This window comes from Rousettus aegyptiacus, unplaced genomic scaffold (assembly GCF_014176215.1).
Source record: "Rousettus aegyptiacus isolate mRouAeg1 unplaced genomic scaffold, mRouAeg1.p scaffold_m13_p_12, whole genome shotgun sequence".
In the NCBI taxonomy this organism is placed as follows: Eukaryota; Metazoa; Chordata; class Mammalia; order Chiroptera; family Pteropodidae; genus Rousettus; species Rousettus aegyptiacus.
Genome location: NW_023416287.1, coordinates 6,946,332 through 6,969,587, shown reverse-complemented (window position 1 = coordinate 6,969,587; position 23,256 = coordinate 6,946,332). Strand labels below are relative to the sequence as shown.

The 23,256-nt window shown below is 53.9% G+C and overlaps 1 protein-coding gene across 10 annotated transcripts in view; it reads right to left on the bottom strand.

The window, feature by feature from the left end:
* The window catches only part of NFATC2 (nuclear factor of activated T cells 2), a 143,195-nt gene that overhangs the window by 76,483 nt on the left and 43,456 nt on the right, over window positions 1-23,256 (bottom strand). The window lies entirely within an intron of this gene.

Here is a 23,256-nt window from a genome sequence, read left to right as displayed (position 1 = left end):
GGGGAGGAGAAAACAAAGTCAAGTGATCACAGACAGCACCGCTGGCAGGCAGGGCGTGGCGGCTGTGGCCCAGCAAACGAGAAGACCAGAGAAGCTCCCAGGCAGCAGAAAGAGCCCGGGACTGCGGTATCGTCTGGAGGAACGGAGAACTGGAAGCAGCCCTGGTGTCCGGCTGGAGGGGACCGCTTTGATCGATTACAAGGGACCTTCTCTGAAATGGAATATTAAGCAGCCATAACGAAGAATGTGGTCGATCGGGATTGCATTTATGGAGAAACAGCCAGGAACTGGGCTTAACCGGCGGTCAGGGGGCTGGGCTGGGGAGAGCGTTGCATGGTAGCGAGGACAGAAAATCATCACAAGAGACAAACCAAAGCTCTTACCAGTGGTCGCCTGCGGAGAGCAGAAAAAGAACTCTTACTTTTTATATGACTGTGTTCTAATTAACAAGTTTGATTTATATAATTTTAAAAAAGAATGAGCAAGGTAAAACTACCGGCATCTAAATGGAAATTGAAGACTGGAATAGATATAACGGGCGAATGATGAGTATACAGAACACATAAAGAATTACAAGTGAGTAATAAAGGCCAGATTCTCTGGCTATCCTATTTAGAATTGAGTCCTCTGTCTCCTTTTCCTTCTGTTTGGTCTTTTCCCCACACCTAGACTATCATCTCTTTGAGGGCAGGGATCTCTGTTCATTTAACTTGCCACGTAATCCCTAGCACCTAGGATAATTTGGGGCACGTAGAGGACAGTCTGGCACATACTTGTTGATTAAAACTATCTAACAGAAGAAGTGAGCAAGAGATTTGAACAAGCAATTCACAGAAAAACAAGTAGCCATTAGCCTAGAGGAGAATATTCAAACCGACTTGAAAACAGAAAAATGTGAATTAAACAACCATGAGATGCCATTTTTCACCTGTTAGATTGGCACACACGTGTAGATATTTGATAATATCAAGTGTTTTTGCAGACTCTAGGGACACCGGCCCTGTCGTGCAGCTGCTAAGAACATAAACTGGTGGAGCTATTTTAAAGAGCATTAGAGTAACAGCTATTAAAATTAAAAATACGTTTTTCCTATGACCCGGTAATTCCATTTCTCAGAATATACCCTCAGAGAAATATTGTGCATGCAGGAGACACACACAAACTTGTTTACTAAAACAAATGGAATATTAACCAATTACTTATATCAATTGGCTTCTGAGCAGCATGGCATGTCCAGACTAGGAAAGGCAGCAGCAATTTTTTAAAAAGTAGAGATCTATGAACTGATCCAGAAAGGTCTAAGACATACCGTTGGAAGAGAAAAGCAATTTGTAGAAAAATATGGATATTGCAGGAACTGCGTATTTTTTTCAATGCTGAATGTGTTCACATAAATGCAATAGGAAAAGGTATAGAAGGATGTGCTCCAAAGTGACCACACCATGATCACTTCTAGGGGAGAAGGAGGAGATCGAGAGTGAGAAGGTGGTCAGAGGACTTTAAGTTTACTCGCGATGTTAGGAAGAATGTATTTCTGGACACTTGTGAAGTTTCACATTGGTTTTGACGAATACATAACGAAAGAAAGAAGTGTACTGAACAGAGCATTAGAAGCTGGGTTCCTGTCTTGCCATTCCCCAGCCGGGAAACGAGAAATGCTGGGCAAATCGTGTAACCCTTCTTTGCCTCTGTTCGGTTCTCTGCTAACTGAGGGGGCGTCTATGACAAGTGACAACTCAGATCCCACCCTTCCACAACGTTCTACAAAACTGCTGCGGGACTGTCAGTTAACCTCCAACACACAAAGATTCCAGGACCATGGATGATGACGCAAAGTCCCGAACTGCGCTGTCCGATACAGTAAACGACTCAAAAGGTAAATAAAATCGAAAATGCAGTTTCTCAGTTGCAGCAGCCACATTTCATTGGCCCAACAGCCACGGACAGTCAGGGCCTACTGTGATGGAAGTACAGACACCAAACGTTTCCATCATCGAGAAAAGTTCTATTGGACAGCGCCAGTCCCGAACGGCGGAGCTCTCCCGTACCCTCTGACAAACTACAGGAAGAGGCAGGCCGGCAGTGGAGCAGAGGCAGGTGACAACCTTTTTCATAATCCGCCAGGCCGACACCCACGACATTTACATAGGCGTCTAATACACACCCACGAGGCAGCCCAGGGCCGAGATGGAAATCAGGTCGGAGCCCCTTATCTTTCTCCCCCATGCAAACTGAAGAATGCGGTACTGTTCTTGGTGACGGAAATCACAGGAAGAAGGCCAGGGTTGAGAAGAGATTTTGTTTTTGTTGTTTTTGCCTTGCATTTAGACCCGAGATAAATATGTTTCCTCATCTCGCCTCCTGGGTTTATCAGGACGTGGTAAACACAGGATCATCACACAGGACGGAGAAGAAAAGTAGGTAGGATAGTGTTCCCTGATGGTCTGAGGCTCCCTCCCTCTCCCGATGACAGATGAGCAGAAATTGCAGGCTGACTGCGTTCATGGGAAACATGCAAGGGACACCTGCAGGTAAAATCGGTCACGTCCCCATTGCGCTACCTCAGCACAGTGACTCCCGCCCCTCCCCAGCCACCACCGCCTCGCCCTGGCCCTGTGGTGACCACCGCGGCCCTCTAACTGGTGGTCTCTTGCTGGCCTTTCACAGACAGCCTAACCAACGATGCTTTAAAAATGTAAATCAGACTCAGACGCTTCCTTGCTTACAACCCACCAAAGACTTCCTGTAGCCTTAGAATAAAACTGAAACTGGGTGCCATGGCCGACGAGGCTTCCAGCAGCCCGGCCTCCACCTCCTTCTGCCTCCACCCCATGAGGCCCCCCACCAGCGCCGGCCAGGCTTCTGTCTCCTCGGCCTGACCTCGGGGCCTTCGCACAGCCACCTCCTCTGCCTGGAATACTCTCCCTGCCAGGACATTTAGATATCAGATCTTCAGATCTGTCCCGAACCACATTATTTACATGCGCCCAGTGCTGGAGCCGCCTCTTTTAGCCTTGCAAGAACCTACTGTTCATTTTTTAGGTATTTTAAAAGCCAGGGAACGTTACTTTAGTAGCTTGAAATCAGCCATGGTGGGGTCATTTACACCACAAGATCGGCAAATGCTACCAATCGGGGGAGTCTTTCTTCTGAAGAATTGCACCTGAAACATTCACTAGCCCGAGGCTGGAACAGTTGCTTCATGACCGTCTGAAACTTTCTTGTTAGTTGTTTCTGTCTTTAGCATCTCTCTCTCCCTGCTGAACACAAGGTCCATGATACCAGGAGCCTTGCTCATTCTGTTTGGTGCGATCAACGGACAAGTCGAAAGAATGATCGCCTCCGAAATGACGCAGCGGCCCGGGGCACACGCCCCTCAGCCCGAGTGCGGTGCCGAAGTTTCACCTGCATCGCAACTCTACGTGGGGCGGGCCCATTCTATAGGTGAGGAAACTGAGGCTTGCAAAGGTCAGGCAACCTGTCCCAGTCAACACCGTGAGCAGAGGGCAGAGCCAGGATGTGAACTTCCGGCCAACGGGCTCTTTAAGTCCCCCTCCCCCCTCCTCCCTCCCCACCGCCTTAACTGACACGCTGTCCATGACCCTGGTATCTGGCGGAGTCATGGCTGCCCTCTGACCTATGGCCACAGGTCGGAAAGTCAGGTCCTCAAAGGAAACAGGAGAGGTGCTAAATTGTAAGATCGAAAGGTTTCTTCCTGTTGCACTAGAGAGACAAGGGGTCGGGGAAAAGATGGGAGATGGACGGAGGGCAAGAAACTGCCAACGGCAACCCAAACAAACAAAGAGTGTCACACCCTGAGGAAGAAACCGTCTCCTTCGAGAAGGGGCTCTCTGTGTCCCAAGGCATGCCCTGGGTGAGCTGGACTAGCGGATATGATGTAAGCAGATGGTACCACCTCACCTTGGCCCATGTCCCCTCCCCAGGTAACACCAGAGAGGGGCGTGGTATACGAGGAAGAAGGAATTATTTCTCAGATGGTCAGACATCCCCGAATCTCTATTAAGCTCTTTAATAGCTGCTTAATAGCTGTGTGTCTTTGGAACGGTGCCCCCCACCTCTCTGAGTTTCCATTTGCTCACAGAAAACAGGGACATCACCTCCCACTCCCCAGCGCTCTTGCGAAGACTGAAGAAGATGACATTTGTAGGGCCCCAAAGCACGGCGCCCAGTAGGTACCCATGACATGAGAATTTTCCATGTCATCAGAGGATGATGCAAATCAATACGAGGAGGTGATATTACAGAACTGAATGGGAAGGCGATGAATGAATGTGAAAGACCCGCAGTGCGAACACATCCTCCTGCGTGGTGAAACCTGGGCGCTGATTCCCGTTTCACTGTGGGCTGAGCAGCCACTAACGCGGCGTACGGGAATGAGGGCCCGGGTGACGAGACCTGGCCATCGCGCAGGAAACGAACCCTCCGCTCTCCACCTCCCCTGCCGCGGGAGGGGGCAGAAGGTGCCCAGACCCCGACTGCTCGGCGTGCTCACTCTGGAAGCGCCTCACCAGCTCTGCAGAGGTTTGGTTAGAAGAGCACAGAGCTATTTACTCGCTTCTCAAACAGACAAACGCACAGACTAAAAGACGAGTAAGTGATTTGGATCATGCAAATACAACTGGATGTCTTGGGATGGCGTGATCTGCCATCAAGGTCTGTCATTCCTATTTCAGGGAGACCTTGGTCCCCAGGCCTTTTGCCAGGCTTCTCTCCAAAGGTCAGGTCTTGTCCCAGGCATAGGCAAGCAGGGTCGCCTTCCAGCCACAGCAGACAGCTGCAGCCGCCTAGAAGCTCAAGGTCAGCCAGCCTCCCAAGCACAAGGGGCTCCACTTCCTGCGGCTGGCGCAGAGAGCGAAAGTTTCCTGCTAATTTCCCAGGCCGCCGACAAGGTTCCAAGAGGAAGGGCCGATGCGCAAGTAGGGAGTGTCACCACCCTTGTGATCTGCACAGCAATGCTCCCAGGAAAACAGGGTGACCCTTTTCCCAGATGAGGAAGCTGAGGCTCCGCAGCGGGAAGTGTCTCGCTCACGACCCTATGACTCGGAAGCCATGGGGTGAAGCCAGATTTGCTTCCTCTCTCTCACAAATGACGCCTGACTCAGGAAGAGGTTGACCCTCCCGAGTCTGCACGATGCATTTTCAGACGGGCAGGCTCCTTCCCGCCACCTCGGCGAAAGCGACCCGGGGCGAACATGGTGTCCACATCCCAGAGACCCAGTGTCAAGGAGAAAGCGCACCAGACCCATTCCCGCCCCCAAATTCAAGCTCTGCTCCCCCCATCCCGAAACCCAGAGAAGAGAGCACCAGCATTTTTCGGTTCTTGCTCTTCCTTGGTCTTGTTATAAAAGTAATCAGGGCTCATCGAGTGTAGGGAAAAAACAAACCACATAAAATATAGAAATTACAAAGAAAATCATCTCTCAAAATAAGTACGCTTTTTCGTGTACGTCCTTCCAGATTTTTCTTTTAGGCATGTGGATAAACATGCTTGGGATTCTATTTTATGCGTTGCTGCCATTTGACAACATAGTATGACTATTTCCTCTTACCATTAAGTCTTGTTTCATGAGACGATCTCAAATGGCTGCCTCGTATCTCTCCCAGGGCTCAGACCCGCAAAAGGTGGGCAAGGTGCCTGGGTGCGTGATTTAAGGATTTAAGGAGGCGCGGCCTCTCGGGGTCATGCCAGTGCAAGGTGGGCACCTGAGAACAAGTCCTGCCTTAAATCTTTCCCCTCCTGTCCCCCGCCTCCCCACCCCTACTGGGACCCCGTTAGCCTCACCCAGGTTCCAGCCCTATACATGTGCCACAGTTTTAATTAACCCCTATGGTCGGGCGGTTAGGTCATTTTAAACTTCCCCATTATAAACACTGCAAACGAAACCCCTTGCAAATGAAGCTTCCTTGAAAACAAATTCCCTATCAACCCCGCTCAGAGCTGTTTAAACACTCTCAGATGGGTGTGGATGCCACCAAATCTAAAATGTGGGATCAATTTTCAAAACGGCAACCGGCCAAAGAAACTGTTTCGAATTTTACTAAAATCAGACTCTAACAACGTTAAGTAGCATTTTTTGTTGTTGTTGAATTTGGAATATTAGGAAATTGGTATCATCCTCAAAGATTTCGTTTTGAAAGAAGAGAAAAGCCTGTGGGCGTGTTTTATGGTAGTTCCTGTTGCCACATGGCACGTGGGGATGATCCGGACAAACACACATGGACTCCAGATCCGGTCTGTATTTTTGGATGCAGAAGTCACAGAACATACCTGCCACCCTGACCCCACACACATGTGTACACGCACACGCGCCAGGGAAACCGGCCTATGATTATTCTCTCATCTCGGTCATCCCGACAAGCATTACGCACCCACCTGACGAGCACATGTGTGTTTATAACCCCATTAAAAACCCTCATTCTCCATACCTCCCGCTGCCTCGTCCCCCACTTCGGATCCATCTCAAAGTCCAGTCAGGTCCATTTCCTAAGCCCACTCGGATCCCCAGCCCTTTCGTCCTCCGTCATTTCTACCCTCGTCCAAACTGCCGCTCTGTCTCTCCTCGAGGGTTTCCCACACCCGCCCCTCACGCTTCGCCCTCCATTTTCCGCCCTGCACCAAAATGACCCGCTATAACCTTCAGTTGGCCGTGGGTCACTCCCAGCGCCCCTGGCTCCCAGCCCCTATGTCATCTGGCCCCGCCCCACGTCATAGCCCCGCCCCCTTTCCACATGCCTTCCTGTGTCTGGTTTTTTCAAAAACAACCCTCCTCCCTCCACCTGCTCCCTCCACCCTTGTCCTAGTTAATTCCTAGTCATATCGCAGAGCGTGGCTCAAACATTATTGCCCAAGAAAGCCCTTCCTTGCTCCCCAGACGAGGCAGGGGCTCCCAATAATAGTCTTCTTTGTTGTATTTATTGTAATTGCAAGGTGTGATGAGTGACCCAATTGGTCGTTGCGTGTCTGCCCCTCTCTGTCCTCGTAAAGTTCCATGAGGTATTCACCTGCCATTTACAGAAGAGGAAACTGAGCCTCGGAGACGCGAGGTCCCCCTGCCAAGCGAGCAGCGGAACAGGGGTTCGAGGCCAGGTGTGACTGCAGGAGGAACGTCTCCTTCCTGCGCTGTGTGTGGGATGGACTCACGGGAAAGACAGAACGTGGGCGCCGCCCAGGCAAAACTTGACCTGGCTGAAATATGGAAACCCAGGAGCAGAGTCTGCACACCCAATAAGCAACGCCCAAATCTCTGGTAGGCGATCTTGCAGTTATCTTCCAAATTTACAAATGTCCGTTCCCTTTGACGCTGTGATTCCACTACCCGTGAGTGGGTTATCCTGTGCGCATCTTGGCAGATGCGTGGAAAAAACTAAGCGCAGGTTGGTCAGGGTCACGCGCTTAAAAATAGCCAAAGCTTGGAAACAACCGAAAGGCCCATCGAAAGAATGCTGGTTAAGTCAGTAGTGGTATATTATGGAATACGATGCTGTCCTAAAAAAATAAATATGCTAGGGACCAGGTGACAGTTAATATAGATGGCATGTCTAAAGTTGTACAGTACACAACTTGGGCAACCATATCGAGGGCCCAAGGAAGCTTTTTATATACCGATATAGAATAATCTCCAAAAAATATACCGTAACTATGAGAACGAATATATCTATTTGTATTTTTAAGGTGGGAGTGTGTGTGTGTGTGTGTGTGTGTGTAATCAAAATAAAATTAAAAAGTAGGAAAGAAATCGGGCCCTATTAAAAAAATGTCCACAGGATTCTGATCCTTTCCAGGGAGCAGCTCTGTTGTCCCAAGAGTTCATGGTTATAGTTCCCATGGAGTACAACACAAAAATTATTATTAAACACAAAAATTATTACTCAACATGAAAATTATTACTCAACGAAAAATCATTTTCTGAATGTGCAACATAAAAAAAAAAGAAAGAAAAAAAGCCAAAGCATTGATTTGAAGAAAGAGGCAAATCCTCTGCTTTTCTCTTTGTGAATCTTGACATTTCTTTTAAAGGCCACGAGAAAAGAAAAACTGAAGCGTGCTACAAAGTCCCATCCCGCTCTGAGAGACAAGCGAAGACCCAGGCCCCACCCACACAAGCCTCAAGAGCAGGAGTCCAGGGTGGAGGCCTTCGGCAAAGGAAGAGGCAGGCGGAGGTGCCAGTATACTCCCTTCGAGTGCAGGGCATGGGCCTACCCCAAGAAAGAAGCAAACCACACACACCACACCCAGCTGCGCAGCAAGTCCTGGTGGCTCAACGTTCAAAACCTACCCAGAATTTCTCACCAGCCCTATGACCACCGATCTGGTCTGCATTCCCATCACGTCCTCCTGGACTGTTGTCGTAGGCTGCTCATTGGGCCCACCTCCTGCCCAGATGGTTGCAGTAGACCCTTGACATGGCTCGTCGCTTGCCTGGACCACCGCCTTAGGCTCTTCCCTGGGCCCGCGCCCAGCCTGGGCCATTATAGCAGACTCTTGATGTGACTCATCTCTTACCTGGACTGTTACAGTAAACTCTTGACAGGGCTCATCTCCTGCCTGGACTAGCGCAGGAGCCTCCTCCCTGCCCACCCTGCTTCCCCTACCTGCACACACTCTTCCCCACGCAGCGGCTAGAAGGATCTTTAAACCCGTTAGTTACATCTCGTTGTTTCTCTGCTCAACACCCTCCCCGCCGCCAACAGCAAACATCGTACTTGGATCAAAAAAGCCAACGTCCTTAACATGACGCAGAAGATTCTGCACGACCGGGCCGCCTCTTAACCATCCCAGACCGCTCTCCTCCCTCCTTCCACGGGCCTTCGAAAAAGCCAGGTGCCCACCAGGTACGCACCCACCTCAGGGTCTCGACACTTACTCTCTCTGCTGGATATGCTCTCCCTCGTATCCGCAGGGCTCATCCCTCGCTGCCCTCACCCCTCTCCCCAGATGACTCCTTATCGGAGAGGCCGTCCCCCACTGCGACCCCAACATGGCGCCCCACACTCTTTCACTCTTCGTCTGCCTTCCCTGCTTCACCTTGCATCAGCCATTTATCACCACCTGACACTGCGTGATATTTTCATTTGATTTCTTTCTTCTGCCTCCCCCGCTAGGATGTCAGCGGCTTATCCGTCGCGTTCAGCGAGGCACCTGCAGTGTCTAGAATACCGTGCAGGTGCTCGATGTGTGCGCAGCCCTGGGAGGGAGGACAGACAGCCTAACAGCAGGGCTCGAAGTGGCCGCAATCCCTCCTGCCCCTGCCTGGCCCCGCGACAAAGGGCTGTTATGCTGCCCATACTGGCTTCTCTCCAGCTCGGGCAATTCTCTCCCTGACTTACAGCAACTACTGTGTCCTGCCCAGTCAGGGTGGGATTCGGCTGGCTGGACAACTGGTACCTGGATGCCCTGCTCCAAACAGAGGTGACAGCATCTCCAGGGATCCACGCTAGGATCCCGCTGGCTGGACACGTCTTTAGCCTGGCAGGAGACCTCTACAACCAGCAATTAACAGATGTCTCCCGGAAGGGGACGCGTTTAGAAATCACACGGTGAGCCATCAAAAGAGAATTAGACATTTTGCACGGGCTCGAAAACAAAACAAGTCAGCCTCTGTCAGTATTCTAAATTAAGAATCAAGTCATTCTATATTTCTCACATCACTGGAAATTAAAAACAGACGAATCTACCGCACAGCAAGCACGCTCACTGGAAGGGCGCCTGATGGCCTGAAACATGCGAGATTTGTTTCCAATTACCACGGCCACATTTGAAACCCCGAGGAAGCCGTAGAAGACAGTGCGGAGAGATCAGAGGCGAGGCCCATCGGCCTAGTGGGGTTCAGGAGAACATGCTGCACCCCGGCCCCTCTCCCCACAGCCCCCCAGGGGTCTTCAAACAAAGACACTGGGTCGTTGTGTGCCCCCCCCCCGCCCCGCCCCTGTCAGGGTCGAGCTGCAGACACCGAGTTTTTTCTTCTCTGCTCCCGCTCACCCCTCTCCACTCTCAACCTCCAGCTTCTGGGCCACCGGACAGAAATGTCACCTCGGTCACAGCCCCCCGCCAGCACCCCCGTCCTGACCAACTACGTCTCCGGGCCAAGGAGTAACCGAGTCCTCTGTGAGATGAGTCTGGACCTAAATACACACTCCTTCTCTGAGCAGACCTTTGGAAGTTGGGTGGGGGGGTTGTTTGTTTTTTTGTTTACTTTTTTTTTTTTTTTTTTTAAGAAACCAAACAAGTACTTTTTACATCTTCTCTCTGCAGCCCTCCTGGGGTAGAGCCAGTATCACATGTAGGGTCACAGCCCTGGAGCCAGACCGTCTGGCGTTACGTACGGCCTGGCCCCGGCGCTCGCGCTGCTGCACTAAGGAAGTCCGTTCCTCTCTCTGGGCCTCAGTTTCTTCATCTGTAAACGGGACGAATGGGGCTACACACTCGTCGGGCTGCTGGATCGAGCGAGCTACGTATAAAGCCTGTAGCAAGCATTCGACAGAGGTTAACTTGTATTACTGTTCGTTCCCCCGTAGCTGGGCAACTTAGGGAAATAAAATTCCTCTTCTCCAGCCTCAGTTCTTGGAAGAAGCGAGCGTGCCGGTCGCCTCTCCGTTCTGACATGCAATGATCCACAGTCACATCTGGAATAAGATCCCAGCTCCTCCTCACAGCTTACAAAGCCCTGCCTGATCTGGCCCCTGCCCAGGTCGCCAACTTCCTCTCCCTGGCTCTGGCCCCGCCGCGCGGGCACCTTGCTGCTCCTGAAACCGGCGTGGTTTGTTCCCGCCTCAGGGCCTTTGTACCTGCCATTCCCTCAGCCTGGAACACTCTTCCCCCAGGGTTTTCTAGGGGAAGCTGCCGGCTCCTCCTGATTCTCGGGTGTCAAAATCCCGGGCCTTCCCTGCGCGGCCCGGCTACGGGAAGAGCCTCCCCGGGCCCTCCTGCCGACGCCCTGCCTCAGCGAGAGGCGCGATCTTGTGCGTGGCTTATCGTCTGCCCCTCCACGATGAGAATGAAGGTTTGTTCATCACTGCGCCCCAGCATCTGGAACAGTCCCTGGCATAGAGCGGATGTTCGATAAATATTTGCTGAGTAAATAACTGAACATGCTCAGGTTCCTATGTGGCTCGACGTACTGCCGAGTGAGTCATCCCTCCAGTGACCCTGAGAAAGGAGACTTATTCATGTCTGGGAGAGAATCCCCGCGTTTGCAGGCGGCCTAAATTCACTACCATTTGAGCCAGTCTGCAGGAATGTGTCTCACCATGAAAGAGACATCTTACACCAGGCCAATTCCACTGGAAGTCAAAGGAGAGACAAACTTGGGCTGGAAAAATAAAGTGTACAATCTCTTTTCTCCAGGCGGCATTTGGGGATCGCCGCTGGGAGAGACTGAGTCGAAAGCGCAGTGACTTGGCAGCCTCCCGGAGGTGAGGAGGGAAGAGCGGGCGACACTCCCGGCCTCCTGTGTTTACCCGAAGACCAGACGACAAGACACGGCCTGCTTCAGGAACATTGCTCCAGGAGTCTCTCAACTCAGGGCGCCGCCCTGATATTGAGGAACAAAGTGTCTGCTGTCTGCGGGGTCCTGGGCTCCGGGAGAAGCAGGGACGGGGGACGGGACTGAGTCCCCCTGGAGAGGGTGACAGCAGGAAGGTCCCTGGAACCCTGAGCACCTATCGTCCCTGAGCAGTGGTACCGGCAGCAGCGTGAACGCCTCGAGGATGCTGGGACGAGACTCCCACGGCGCCAGGGCAGCCCCCTTCAGAACGCTGTGACAAAACGTCACAAAGACAATCACACACATGTCCCTCCAAAGACAGGGCAAGGCCGAAGCTCTCGCCGCTCCTCCCGCACCGCGGCCAAAAGCGGAAAAAGAACCTCGAGACTGTTGGGTTGGTGGGAGAAGGCAGGATTCGTGAAACCCAAGGGAGCGAGGCTGAGCCCGCCAGGGCCTTGGAAAGGCGGGTTATCCCCAATCGAACCGCACCTTCCCCTCCCCCCGCCCCCAGTGCCCAACTCAAAGGCCTCGCAGGTCTCTCTGGATCCAGACCAAGAATTCTGAGTCACTTTTGCCACAAGGGGGGGAAAAAAAAAGAGAAGGCAGACGTGATGTGTACCTTTCCGCACTCTATTTTGGGATTTTAAGATCCAATTTCTTTCGTTTCAAAGGGTGGGTTTTTGGAGGGCTCAGCGTAGCTGCCGTGCCCTGCACTCGGTGAGGCCAGACGGCACTGAGACGGGCCTCTGTCGGTGACCTGGGGAGGGGCGGGGCCGGCTGGCAGTTCAACAAACCCCATCGTCCGGGAACAAGGAGCCCGTTCTTGTGTGGAGCCGCACGGGGCCTGGCTTGCATAACGCCATGGAAGCCCGTGGGCCCGTCCAGTCTGACTCACCTCTTCAAGGAGGCGGTTCTCATGCTCATTCATTCATTCGTTCATTCATCGCAGGGCCTCTCCGCAAAGAGTCCTTCAGAACGGTTACTACCTGTCCCTTTGGCGAAGCATCGGGTACCTCCCTGACTAGGGTTATCACTGTCCCACAGTTTATTTAAGATACGGGGTAAAAAACTAGGAAATCAGGATTTCTCAGCCTCGGTGCTATTCATCAAAGTTATCCTGTGTCAGCCAAAAATGTCTCTGGACATTGTCCTGAGGGACAAAATCGCCCCACTGGGAACCACTCTTTAATTAAGTGGACATTTGGGGGAGAGGGACCTTTTCTGCAGAAAGCCTGCATCAGAAACCTTTCCTTTGCTCTGAAAGGGCTACTTCCGAGAACACACTAATCCTCTGCTCGGCACCTTCCCCTCCCCCGCCTGCCCCGGCCCGGCCCTTTCCGCCACCACCATCTCTTGCCTAGGCCACTGCACCCCGTAAAACTTCCCTGCTTCTCTCTTGCTCCACCCCCCACTATCCTAAATGGATTCTCCACTAGCGACCAGAGGATCTTTTTATAGCAAATCACATCACTCCTCTATTTAAAACCAACCAGTGGCTTCCTGATGCATAAAAAATTAAATTCGAATTCCACGCCCTGCGAAGCCCCAGACCCTCGGATTCCTTCTTCTCTCTCCAGCTTTATCTCCTGCTGCCCCTTCCCCTTCCCGCGCCCGCTGCACCTGCCCCTCGCCACACCCAAGCTCTCCCGCCTCCGGGCGCTGGCACCTGCTTCCCTCTCCCTGGACTTCTCTCTCCCCGATTCTCACCTGCCCACTTCCTTGACCGGAGGTTAAACCGCCTTCCCGGGCCTTCTCTCCTACTACCCACCTTTTCCCCTTACAACACGTCGCCATGATCTGAAGTCACCCTATTTATGGTTTAACCTGTTCGATGTCTGTGTCCTCATTGGAAGGAACACCTCATTCTTCTCTCTGACCCGGACTCTGAGCCTGGCACTTAGTAGGTGCCTAGTAAGTAATTAAGAAGCGAGCAATCTGTATATTCTAAACATTCAGCAATGCGCACATACTACCTTTGTTCTAAAACACTCGCTAAAAAAATAATAATGGCTGCGCCTTGCCTCACATTTCAAGCACTGACATTTAAAGGCCCCTGGCCCCTGCCCTGTCCACGGCTGCTGAGAACATGTTCTAAATATACAGGCCAAAAGGACAAAGGTGCTCATCCGGGTTTTATAGGAAACCAAGGCTCACACTCACGTATTCCTTTACTAACTACAGATAAAGTGCCTACAATGTGTCACACACTATCCCTGGAAACTCAGCACTAAAATAGGACGAGCCGGAGAGGTTGCAGGCTTTCGATGTGTACACAGACTAAAGAGAATTTCAAAGGACCCTGGGGACCATCCACCATTGGGGACCTTTACTGCCCTCCCATCTGGTGGCATTTCCACGGACCTCCCTCAAAGCCCTGTCACGTCTACAAGTTTAGTAATTAACTGTCTAGACCACAGGCTATGGAAAATCAGATAACAGAGGAAGGACATCTCTCAAAACGTTAAAACTGTATTTATAAAAACAGGGTCACAATATCTTTCTTCAAGGTCATCTGTTAAGGCAGAGGCCACTAGCTCTCTGTTATCCATTTTCCCTTCCTTAGTAACAGGATCCCGATGATCTCGGGTGGCAATGAGACGGCTAAGAGTCTACACTGCCCAGCCTCCTTTGCCGATGAAAGTGTCCACCTTATTAGATTTGAGTCAATGAGATGCAGGTAAAAGAGTGGGGAAGATCTGCAGGAAGGTTCCGGAGAGGAAGCTAAGCCAGCGAGGGGAGCCCCTTTCACCCCGTCTTTTTGCTTCCTCAGAATTCTTCTGCTTGGAATACGGATGTGACGGCGGCAGCTCCTGCAATTACTTTGTACCATGAGGTAACGCTGAGGAGAACAGGAAGAGAGACTTCACAGTACTTTGGACAACCCAGCTCTAGACTTTCCACAGAAGAGAATAAACTTTTTGAGTGCTTCAGCAACTGTTATTTGGGGTTTCTATTTTAGGCAAGCAAACCTAAGCCTAATCAAAAGACACGTTAGCCTACCACCATAACGTCATTTCCTTCGTGCCTTCCTGTTCTCCTCAATTGTATCTTATGAGAATAGGATGACCATGTTTAGGTGAGCCTCCATTTAAAAAAAAACAAAACAAAAAAACTCTGGGTGCAGACAGCATCAGCACAGAAGCCTGCCTGACAAAAGCCTGCACGAAAGACTTCTCTGAAGCGCCGGTACGACCGTGAATCTGAAAGAAACCGCCACACGCGAAAAGTCGAACGGTCCAAGTGCTCGGAAACGTTGTCAGGGAACGACGCACAAGTCCGTCCCCAAGACTCCTCGCCCTCGTCTGCACAGTCTGCAGAAGCATCTAGAAAGGGACTCCCAGAGAGGGGAGGCGGATGCGGGACAGACGGCTGTCTGACACACGCAGAGGCGACGATGGCGTGCGCTAGGAAGAAAGCGGCTGCTTACTTTCTGTCTGGTTTCCGAATTGCTTTTTCCTGGTCCAAAGGTGCCAGGCCTGGCAGCTCTCTAAAAGTTTAAAATTCGAGTCAACAAATATTTGTTGAGTGCCGCCTAGTCACACACACAAAAAAAGTCATGCTGGGGAAGATTTGTATATGGGGGTTGGGGGGGCGGTGGCAGATGGCTGGGGCACTACGATTAATCACGATCACAGCAGGAGCAGGAGCGGCGGACGCGGGACCGAGGGATCGCTGAATATCAAGCCTGGCTCGAAGTGCCGACGTCTGTCGGCTCATTCAGTTCTTGTGACGACCCCGTGAGGCAGGTACTGTCATCTTACACAAGAGGAAACTGAGGCAGAGAGAGGTCAGGCCATTTGATCAAGGCCACACAGCCAGGAAGGGAGGGGCCGAGGTTCCACCCCGGGCAGGTCGGGCTCCAAGGCCCATTCTCTCCACCACTGAATGATCTTCTCTTCCTCTTGTCCCGGAATGAAGGAGAAAGCACCCCTCTGTGGGGGAGAAGGCACCCCACCGTGGGCCTGAAACCCCATTCTCCGGCCCGTTTCCTGATCTATGACTGGACTCTCAGTGACTGGATCTTTCTCTCTAAAATTTAATTCATACTTTTACTTAAAAGAAATTTTATTTTAAAAGAAACTTGATGTCGCTACCATAAACAGGAAACCGGGATCACTGGCTGGAAATCGAAGATGCCCATAAATGCACAGCAAAAACGAGTGCCAATGAAATGATTACAAATGTTTAAAAATGCTGACTGTGCGCCATCTAATTCACCTACATAGCTCCTAGGAAACCACCATTCGCAGAACTCTGCTTGATACCCAAAGCGCATCACAGCAGGTCCTCGGGGAGAGCACAGAGGGTTCAGGAGGGGGCCGGGGGTGGGGGGGCTGGGCTGGGAGCCAGCAGATCTTGAAGGGGCTGGTTCAGAGAACTACCCGGGCTGGTGCCCAGACACAGGAGAGGCTCTGCGCACTCCTGCTCCGTAGCGTGAGCGGAGAAGAGCCGCCAGAGGACTTGGGGACGTGCCCCTGGGGCACTACGATTAATCACGATCACAGCAGGAGCAGGAGCAGCGAACGCAGGACCGAGGGATCGCTGAATATCAAGCCTGGCTCGAAGTGCCGATGTCTGTCGGCTCATTCAGTCCTCGTGACGACCCCGTGAGGCAGGTACTGTCATCTTGCACAAGAGGAAACCTGCCCAGTGCTGGAGGAAGAGTCCTGGGTGCAGAGAAGGGTGCGGAAGCAGAAAACCGCCCGACGGATCGCACTTCGATGTGCTTTCCTGAAACCGAAAGGCGTTCGTTCCGGCACCTGCGTCCCCCTCGCTCTTGGGTACGCAGCGGTGGGCTGGCTCGTCCGACAGCCACTGCTCCGAGGGAGAAAGAAGCCTGACGTGCAGCGTCTGCTCATTCCCGTGGCGGGACTTGCCGCCCGCGGCTGATTTCCAGCGACCCATGTGACGTCACTGATTTGGGAAGGGACGTGCGGAGCTCACCTTCGCACACCATTTCTGTCACATGGTACCATGGATAGGGACAATTTAACAGTCGGCTCCCATGAGCCTGCACCCACCAGCCCGGGCACGCCCTCGGGCCTCTATGTGCATCTGCTTATGCGGCCACCTGCGTGGTATCAGGCTGTCCACGGCTCACTTTCTCTTCTCCCACGGACTGACAGTGTTCACACACACACACACACACACACACGCCCTTGCCCCGGGCTTCACTCCCATGAAAGGCGTGAGGTTCTTGCCATGATCCGGTCCCCTCTCCACTTGGCCCGCCACCACCGTCTGGACTTTTCCTCAGCCTGGGGAAGCTGTGTTCATGGCCCCAAAGCCCCAGGCTCCTTCTCGCCCCAGCAGGAGCTCGAGCCTGGTCTTTAAATCCAATCACACACATCTTCCTGTCTAGACGAGGCCGCTGGCTGCCAGCACCCCGGAGTGAATGAATTCACAGGCCTCCACGCCCAGCCTCCGCTGTGCTCATCAGAGAGCCGCGGGCTGATCTGGGGGGCCGGGGGGCCCCCGCGCAAGCTCGGCACGGCCCTCGGCTTGTGCCGGAGCCACACGGGAGACTCTGCAGCACCGCGGAGCAGGAGTGTGCGTGAGTGTGGCGTGGCGTGTCACCCCTGGAGGACTGGGCGCCGGCATCGCCAAGAGCCATCCGTCATCCTCCCGCTGAAAAGTGAGAAAACAAACAACAGAACCCCGGCCTGGCCCCGTTTAATGTGAACCAAGTACAAAAGCCACAGGAGAAAGCCTTTCCTCTGTGCGCTTCCCTTTTCCGGCCCAGAAGCGCCGACGGGCCAAGATAAGGGCGGCGTGGGGCCCTCCGGATCCTTTCAAAGGGCCGGCACCCACCCCCTGGGGCCTGCCCCCGTCCGCCGACAGCCCCTGCTAGAGCCCGCGGTGGCGGCGGGTGGCCGCGGGGCTCCACGCCAGGGCCTTGGAAGAGCTTTAAGGCTCACGCAACAGAAGGGAGGAAGCTCGGCCTGTCAAGAGGGTGATAAAGCATCTCCTTATCGGGCGCTTTCCTTTCAACCGCCTCCAAGCGAGCGGCGCGGCTGGGCCCTTGTCAAGGCCGAGCATGTTCCTTTCATGTCGCCCTCCGTCCTCCGGTCATCCCCATGTCTGCGTGCGCACAGGGCCGTGGCGTCAGCGCCGGAGTTCGCAGCCTGGGGCCAGCGTCTCGGAGAGGATGCGGTAACGTGCCTCCGAGCCCGGGCCTCTGCTTAGCTGTGTGGCATCTGCAAGGCCGGCAGCACCATCTGGGCCCTGGTCTTGCCATCGGGACACCAGGAGAAGAGGTTTCGGAGCAGCAGGACCCAGAAGTGTAGACGGGGGCTCCGGGAGCTGATGGACCTGAGCTCTATCCAGTCCCGGCTGCCGGACTCACTGGCCGTTGACCTTGGGCAAGTCCCTCGGACCCTCCGGAAATGCTTCCGCACCTGTAAGGCGGAAGCGGCACCTCCCGGTCACAGCGTTCGAGGATGAACGGGTCGTTGCACGCGGAGCTCTCAGTGCTGTGCATCGTAAGTGCTCGATGAAGATTATCACCGTCTTCCTTGTTATGATTCTTTTTAATGTTTTCATGCGGCTGCTGTGACGCGGTGGTATGTCCTGTGTGCAGGATGTGAAACATTTTGGGTCTCGCAGGCCATCTGCTCACCTTTCCACTCAAGAAGCGAATGCCCCAGACGGACACGGTGACTCTGCTGTCCTCTCGGGGCGAGAGAGCCTCTCGTCCCTTGAGCATCTTTTCATCCAAGTGTGGTTCTTTCTCATTTGCCGGGCCCTGGACACAGCCAGCTCCTCCATCGAAGCCACCTGGGCCAGTACTATAGGACAACCTGGCTGTGCCAATTCCTCGAGAGGCCCAGGGTGCTCTGGGACAGGGACACGGTCCAGTGGGTTGAGGGCGGCTCGGTCCAGGCACAGTTCCGTCACCCCTGTCAGGATGCTCTCCCACTGGGACGGACAGAAACACCTCGCGAAGACCTAAGATTTCTCGGTGCTCTAGAACACCGGTCCCCATCTGCACAAGATGAGGGGGTAATGATGCCCGCCTCCTGGGCTGCGGTGAGGACTTAATGACGTGACACATGTGCGGAGCTTAGAACGGTGCCCGGCACGTACTAAGTCCTCAACAAACGTCAGCAGCTGCCGTCATCACCGTCGCCGTCACTGGTTTCGAGCCTTTCTCTAAGGCAGCTTGACGTCACCATGCATTTATCTGGCTTATCAGTCCTCCTTGGAACACGGGACACAGCGGGAGGACGTGGCCCGTGCTCCCACCTCCCACGCCAAGCCCTGCGCCAGGCACTGCCCTTCCATATGTCGGCTTGGAGAGGCCGAGCACGCTGCCCGAGGTGCCCGGCTCAGAGAGGGTGCACCTGGGAAGCAAAACCAAGCCGAGCGGCCCCCCAGCCCGGTGCACCTCGGCCACAGCTGCTCCTAGTTCCTCTTTGCTGAAAAGTTTTCCTTTTACTTTCAAGTGGGAATGCAGCACACATTAGTGATTCACTCACACTTCGCTCTTGAGAGCTCTGTGCACCGCCCCCCACCCCCCGCGCACATTATTTAATGCCCCAAAGCTCTTTTCCTTTGCTACTCTTTTCAGATCTTTGTTCAGTCGGCAGCCGACCCTGGCTGAGAGTTTCACACGCCTCCATCCCAGTCTTGAGACTCGGGACCTGTGAGGTGTGAGGGGCTGGAACCCAGCCGCCATAAATGAGGCCCCCGCAGGGTCTTTCCACGGCGAGAGAGAAGTTCTCGCCTCCCGTGGTGGGGAGGTGAGAGGCTGAGAAGCCACCGTTTGCCAAGAACCTTTTGAAGGAAGGGGAAATGAAGTTTGTTGTAAGAAGGAAGAGCTCACTCTAACTCCTTAAGGATTAGTGAGGCCTGGGTGGCCGCCCAAACTCTGAAGTCCTCTGTCAGCTGAGAGAGATGGCTCTCGAGATGACGGCCGCATACTGTACCCAATGTGACTGCCCTCCAAGATTCATCGGCACTTGGGAACGAAGCTGGTGTTGGACCCACGTGGATCCCCGCTCGCTCGACAGGGATCAGGGTTGGCGATGATGACCTTCAGATGGGCACGACGAGACCCCGGCCGAGTCTGTGGGACCAGAACGCCAGCGAGCCCCAAGGCCTCCTCTCTTGAGAGTGACCACAGATCCAGTTCACAGAGTCAGGACACACCGACCTCGGCAGCTCAGCTGGGGGCTTGGTAGATGGTACCAAGAGCCGATGAAAAGCCTCACACTGAGAACTATCCCTCCCATCCCGGCCCTGAGAAGGGACGCTGTCTGGCCACAAGGCAGGCCTTGCATCCGGGTCCCCAATGAGTCAGAGCTCCCCAAAATCCACCTCCCACCTGACGAGCACGTTTCGAGGTACACGGAGGCCAGCGACGCGCCTGCCTACAATGTCGACATCTGGGTCCAAGGTCGAGGGGCACCTCAGCCAATTCTTCTGCTCCCCCCGGCGAGAAAAACAACAAATCCGCCACAAAATACACCTGAAAGGCCACGCGTCGGAGAGCGGGGCGCGCAGGTGCGTGAGGAGGGGCAGGAGCATGGACTCCGCAGACACGCGCCCACGGCATCGCTCTGAGTCACCGTCTGAACTTCACACGCGCTCGTTTCTGCACGGCCCTTTTCTGCATTTTTTTTTCCTCCTTGGCGGCGGTCCTTGGCAAGGACCCCTGGCTGAACGCTGACTCTCCCTCCCCTTCGTTTTAACACCTGCGCTTGAGCCCCCCCATTCGGACACACCCCCTCGTCATGGACATTCACCCCTCCCTCCCCGAGTCCAGTTCCTGCAGCTCCTGCCTCCATCTGCCCGCACCCCCTCCCCTTTGCTCAAGGGGCTGGACCGGGCCGGGGAAGAGGATGCGGTAAGATGGGGAGGTGGCCTGTGAGAGCACACTTGAGACACAATAAACAAGTCTGTTGCCTTGTTCGGAGATGGACCCCCGACCCCCAATCGTAGCCGGGCCCTAAAAGCGTTAGTTCAGAGTTAAAGTTAGACACACGCAAAGCTCAAGGCCCAAGGGGAACTCAGAGCTCAGCAACAATCCTCTCTTTGACTGAAAAACCACAGGGAACACCCACGGCATACTTCTTGTTTAAAAAAGGAAAGTGAAAAATAAGGTTTTTTTTCTTTTTCTTCTTCTTAATCATTATAAAACTAAGTTGTGCCCGCTCCATCGAGTCACGACTTCTGTTTGCCTCGGGCGGGCCCGAGTCACGCTGGGCAGAGAGGCGAGGGGCAGGGGAAGCCTGGGCGCGTCCCCGCGCACTGAACCGGTCCTTCCTGATGGCTGTCACCTCCCCCCTCCACTTCCTCTGGCACAGGAAAGCCGCCGAGAAGCTGCCCGCGTCAGCACATCCATCGCCCGGACTCCCGGGGCATTGTGCGTGAGAGGGGTCCGGGCAAACGGGCTCACGGACGCCTCAGGGGGACAGTGGTGACAGTCACGCTACCGTCAGGCGTGCGACAGACTGAGTGCCTACTCCTACTATGTGACAGGCCGCGATGGAGGGCAGATGGGTGGATACGTGGGGGAGAGGGAGAGGAGCAGGGAAGAAAGGAAGGATAGATCAGACTATAAACACACACACACACACACACACACGTAGAGGGACAGAGGATGGCAGGGGAAAGGGTAGCTACTTTGATAGAGCAATCAGGGAAAGCTGCATTGAGGAGGTGGCAATGAAAGTGAGGCCTGAGAGAAGCAGAGAAGAGAATCAGGTGGATATCTGGGGGGAGCAACCCACGACTAGCGAGTGCAAAGGCCCTGAGGCAGAGTCTGCTTAGAGTGTTCGAACGAGCCAGGGCCGGTAGGGCCAGAGCAGAGTGAGGAAGAATGGCGAGGCGGGCGGGGCCCAGAAGACACTGCGCCTTGCGATCGGTCCGGTCCGCGGAGAGGAGTCTGTGTGCGCTGCGTGAGCGGGGGACGCGCAAGGACTCGGGACAGAGGAGCAGTGCGGACCGATTTCGAGCGGATTCGAGCGGACTCTGGGTGAGGGGCACGAGTGGGGACGGTGACACCCGTTAGGGGCCCTCGCCGTCACGCGGATGAGGACTGACCACGGCGGCGTGGCCCCCGCTATTAAGAATGAAATCCGAACGCCTTAAAGGGCCACGCGGGCCGTGTGGGTGAGCCGAGCAGGCAACGCAGAAGGAAGGGGGCGAGAAGGCTGAGTCCGTGGCCGCCCCGGTGCCAGCACGTCCCTCCCTGCCGCAGACACAGACCCGTGACGGATGCCGACGGGTACACAGGATGCACGTCCGAGTTCACAAAGCGAAGAGAAGCGCGCGAGGAGGAGAAAGAGATCGGAGCTGTGCAACGGTTACGCGTGCATCAGGCCTCACCCTGGGCGCGTCGCGTGGTTTTTTGGGGGTTCCGTTCTCTCATTTGTGAGGATAACAGGCCCCAATTCATAGGGTGACAACAGGAGATGCAAGCCCGTGCCTAGATAATGTCTGGGATATCGTACATGCTCAATAAATGATACATTCCTAACCTCTGCTTTGAACAGTCTGGGCTACAGCTCTGCCAATTCAGTTACTGTGTTATCTTTATAATTCACACCGTCTCTCTGAGCCTCGACCTGGTCATTTGCAAACTGAAGATGACGGTACCTGCCTCACGTACTCAGTGAGACTGAATGAGACAATGCTAGCTGCAACAGAGGAAGCCCTCAGTAAAATGGTGGCTGAAGCCCTCGGTAAAAGACACATGAGTCGGTCACACCAGTCATTCAACTGGATAATTTCTACATCCCCAAATTGTTGGGGTAGGGGGAAGAGCTTTGAGTTCCTGACTGAGTCAACTTGGGAGCAAGGAAACCATGCAAGCAAAGGCCAAGGAGAAGGGGAACCGGAGCTCCCACCTCGAAGTGAGCAAAACTAAACACGGGCCCCTCTGCTCAGGCGATACCTGTCACTCTGAGCCACAGACGCGTGCAAGTTCAGAAGTGGGAGGAGCTTACAAAGCACTCCCCCCTCGCTTTGGGGCCGAGGCTCCCACAGCTCAGAGGGGACAGGTGTGTGGGCTGAGGGTACATAGCGAGGCAGAGGCAGAAGTTCGCGAGGCTTCCCTCACTGTCCCAGCCAGGCTGGTGGGGTAGGGGGTGGGAAGGAGGAAGCCACGAACGCCCCATCTGCAAGAAAGGAAGGAATGGAGTCGGGATGTCTCTAAGACGGTCCGAGATGCCTTTCTCACTATTAAGCATGAAATCCAAATGCCTTAAAGGGCCACGCAGGCAATGTGAGTGAGCCAAGCAAGCAACACAGAAACTGACGAATGTCCATAACCTGCAGACATTCACGGTCAGAATTTTTTTCTGTTTCGAAGAATTGTACCACCAGAGCTTCTGCGAAATGGACTGGTACTTCGTGCAGACTAACGAAAGATACCTCTTCCTCGATACCCTTAGAAGGCAGGCGTGTGTCGGATGCAGCAGGGTGTGGTGGGGCCTGAGAGTCTGCATTTTTGGGATGTCTGTGCCTCCGGTCCATACACCAGATGGAGTGGGGACCGCCCGGCGCAGGACCCGGCACCTGGGGGAAGCATGGCCGATATTTGCCAACACTTTTCTCGCTGCCGTGTGATCGTGGCGTGATGCCCTCGCTGGTACCGCCCACTGCTTCTGTCCTTCTGTCCTTCTGTCCCCAGGGTATCATTTTCTGATGGACGGAGAAAAGACACGTGCCCAGGGGTATACGCGAATGGGCTATTTTGTCACTAAGCGTGGGATCAGGCAAATCCAAACGTTCACCGGATGCGGGT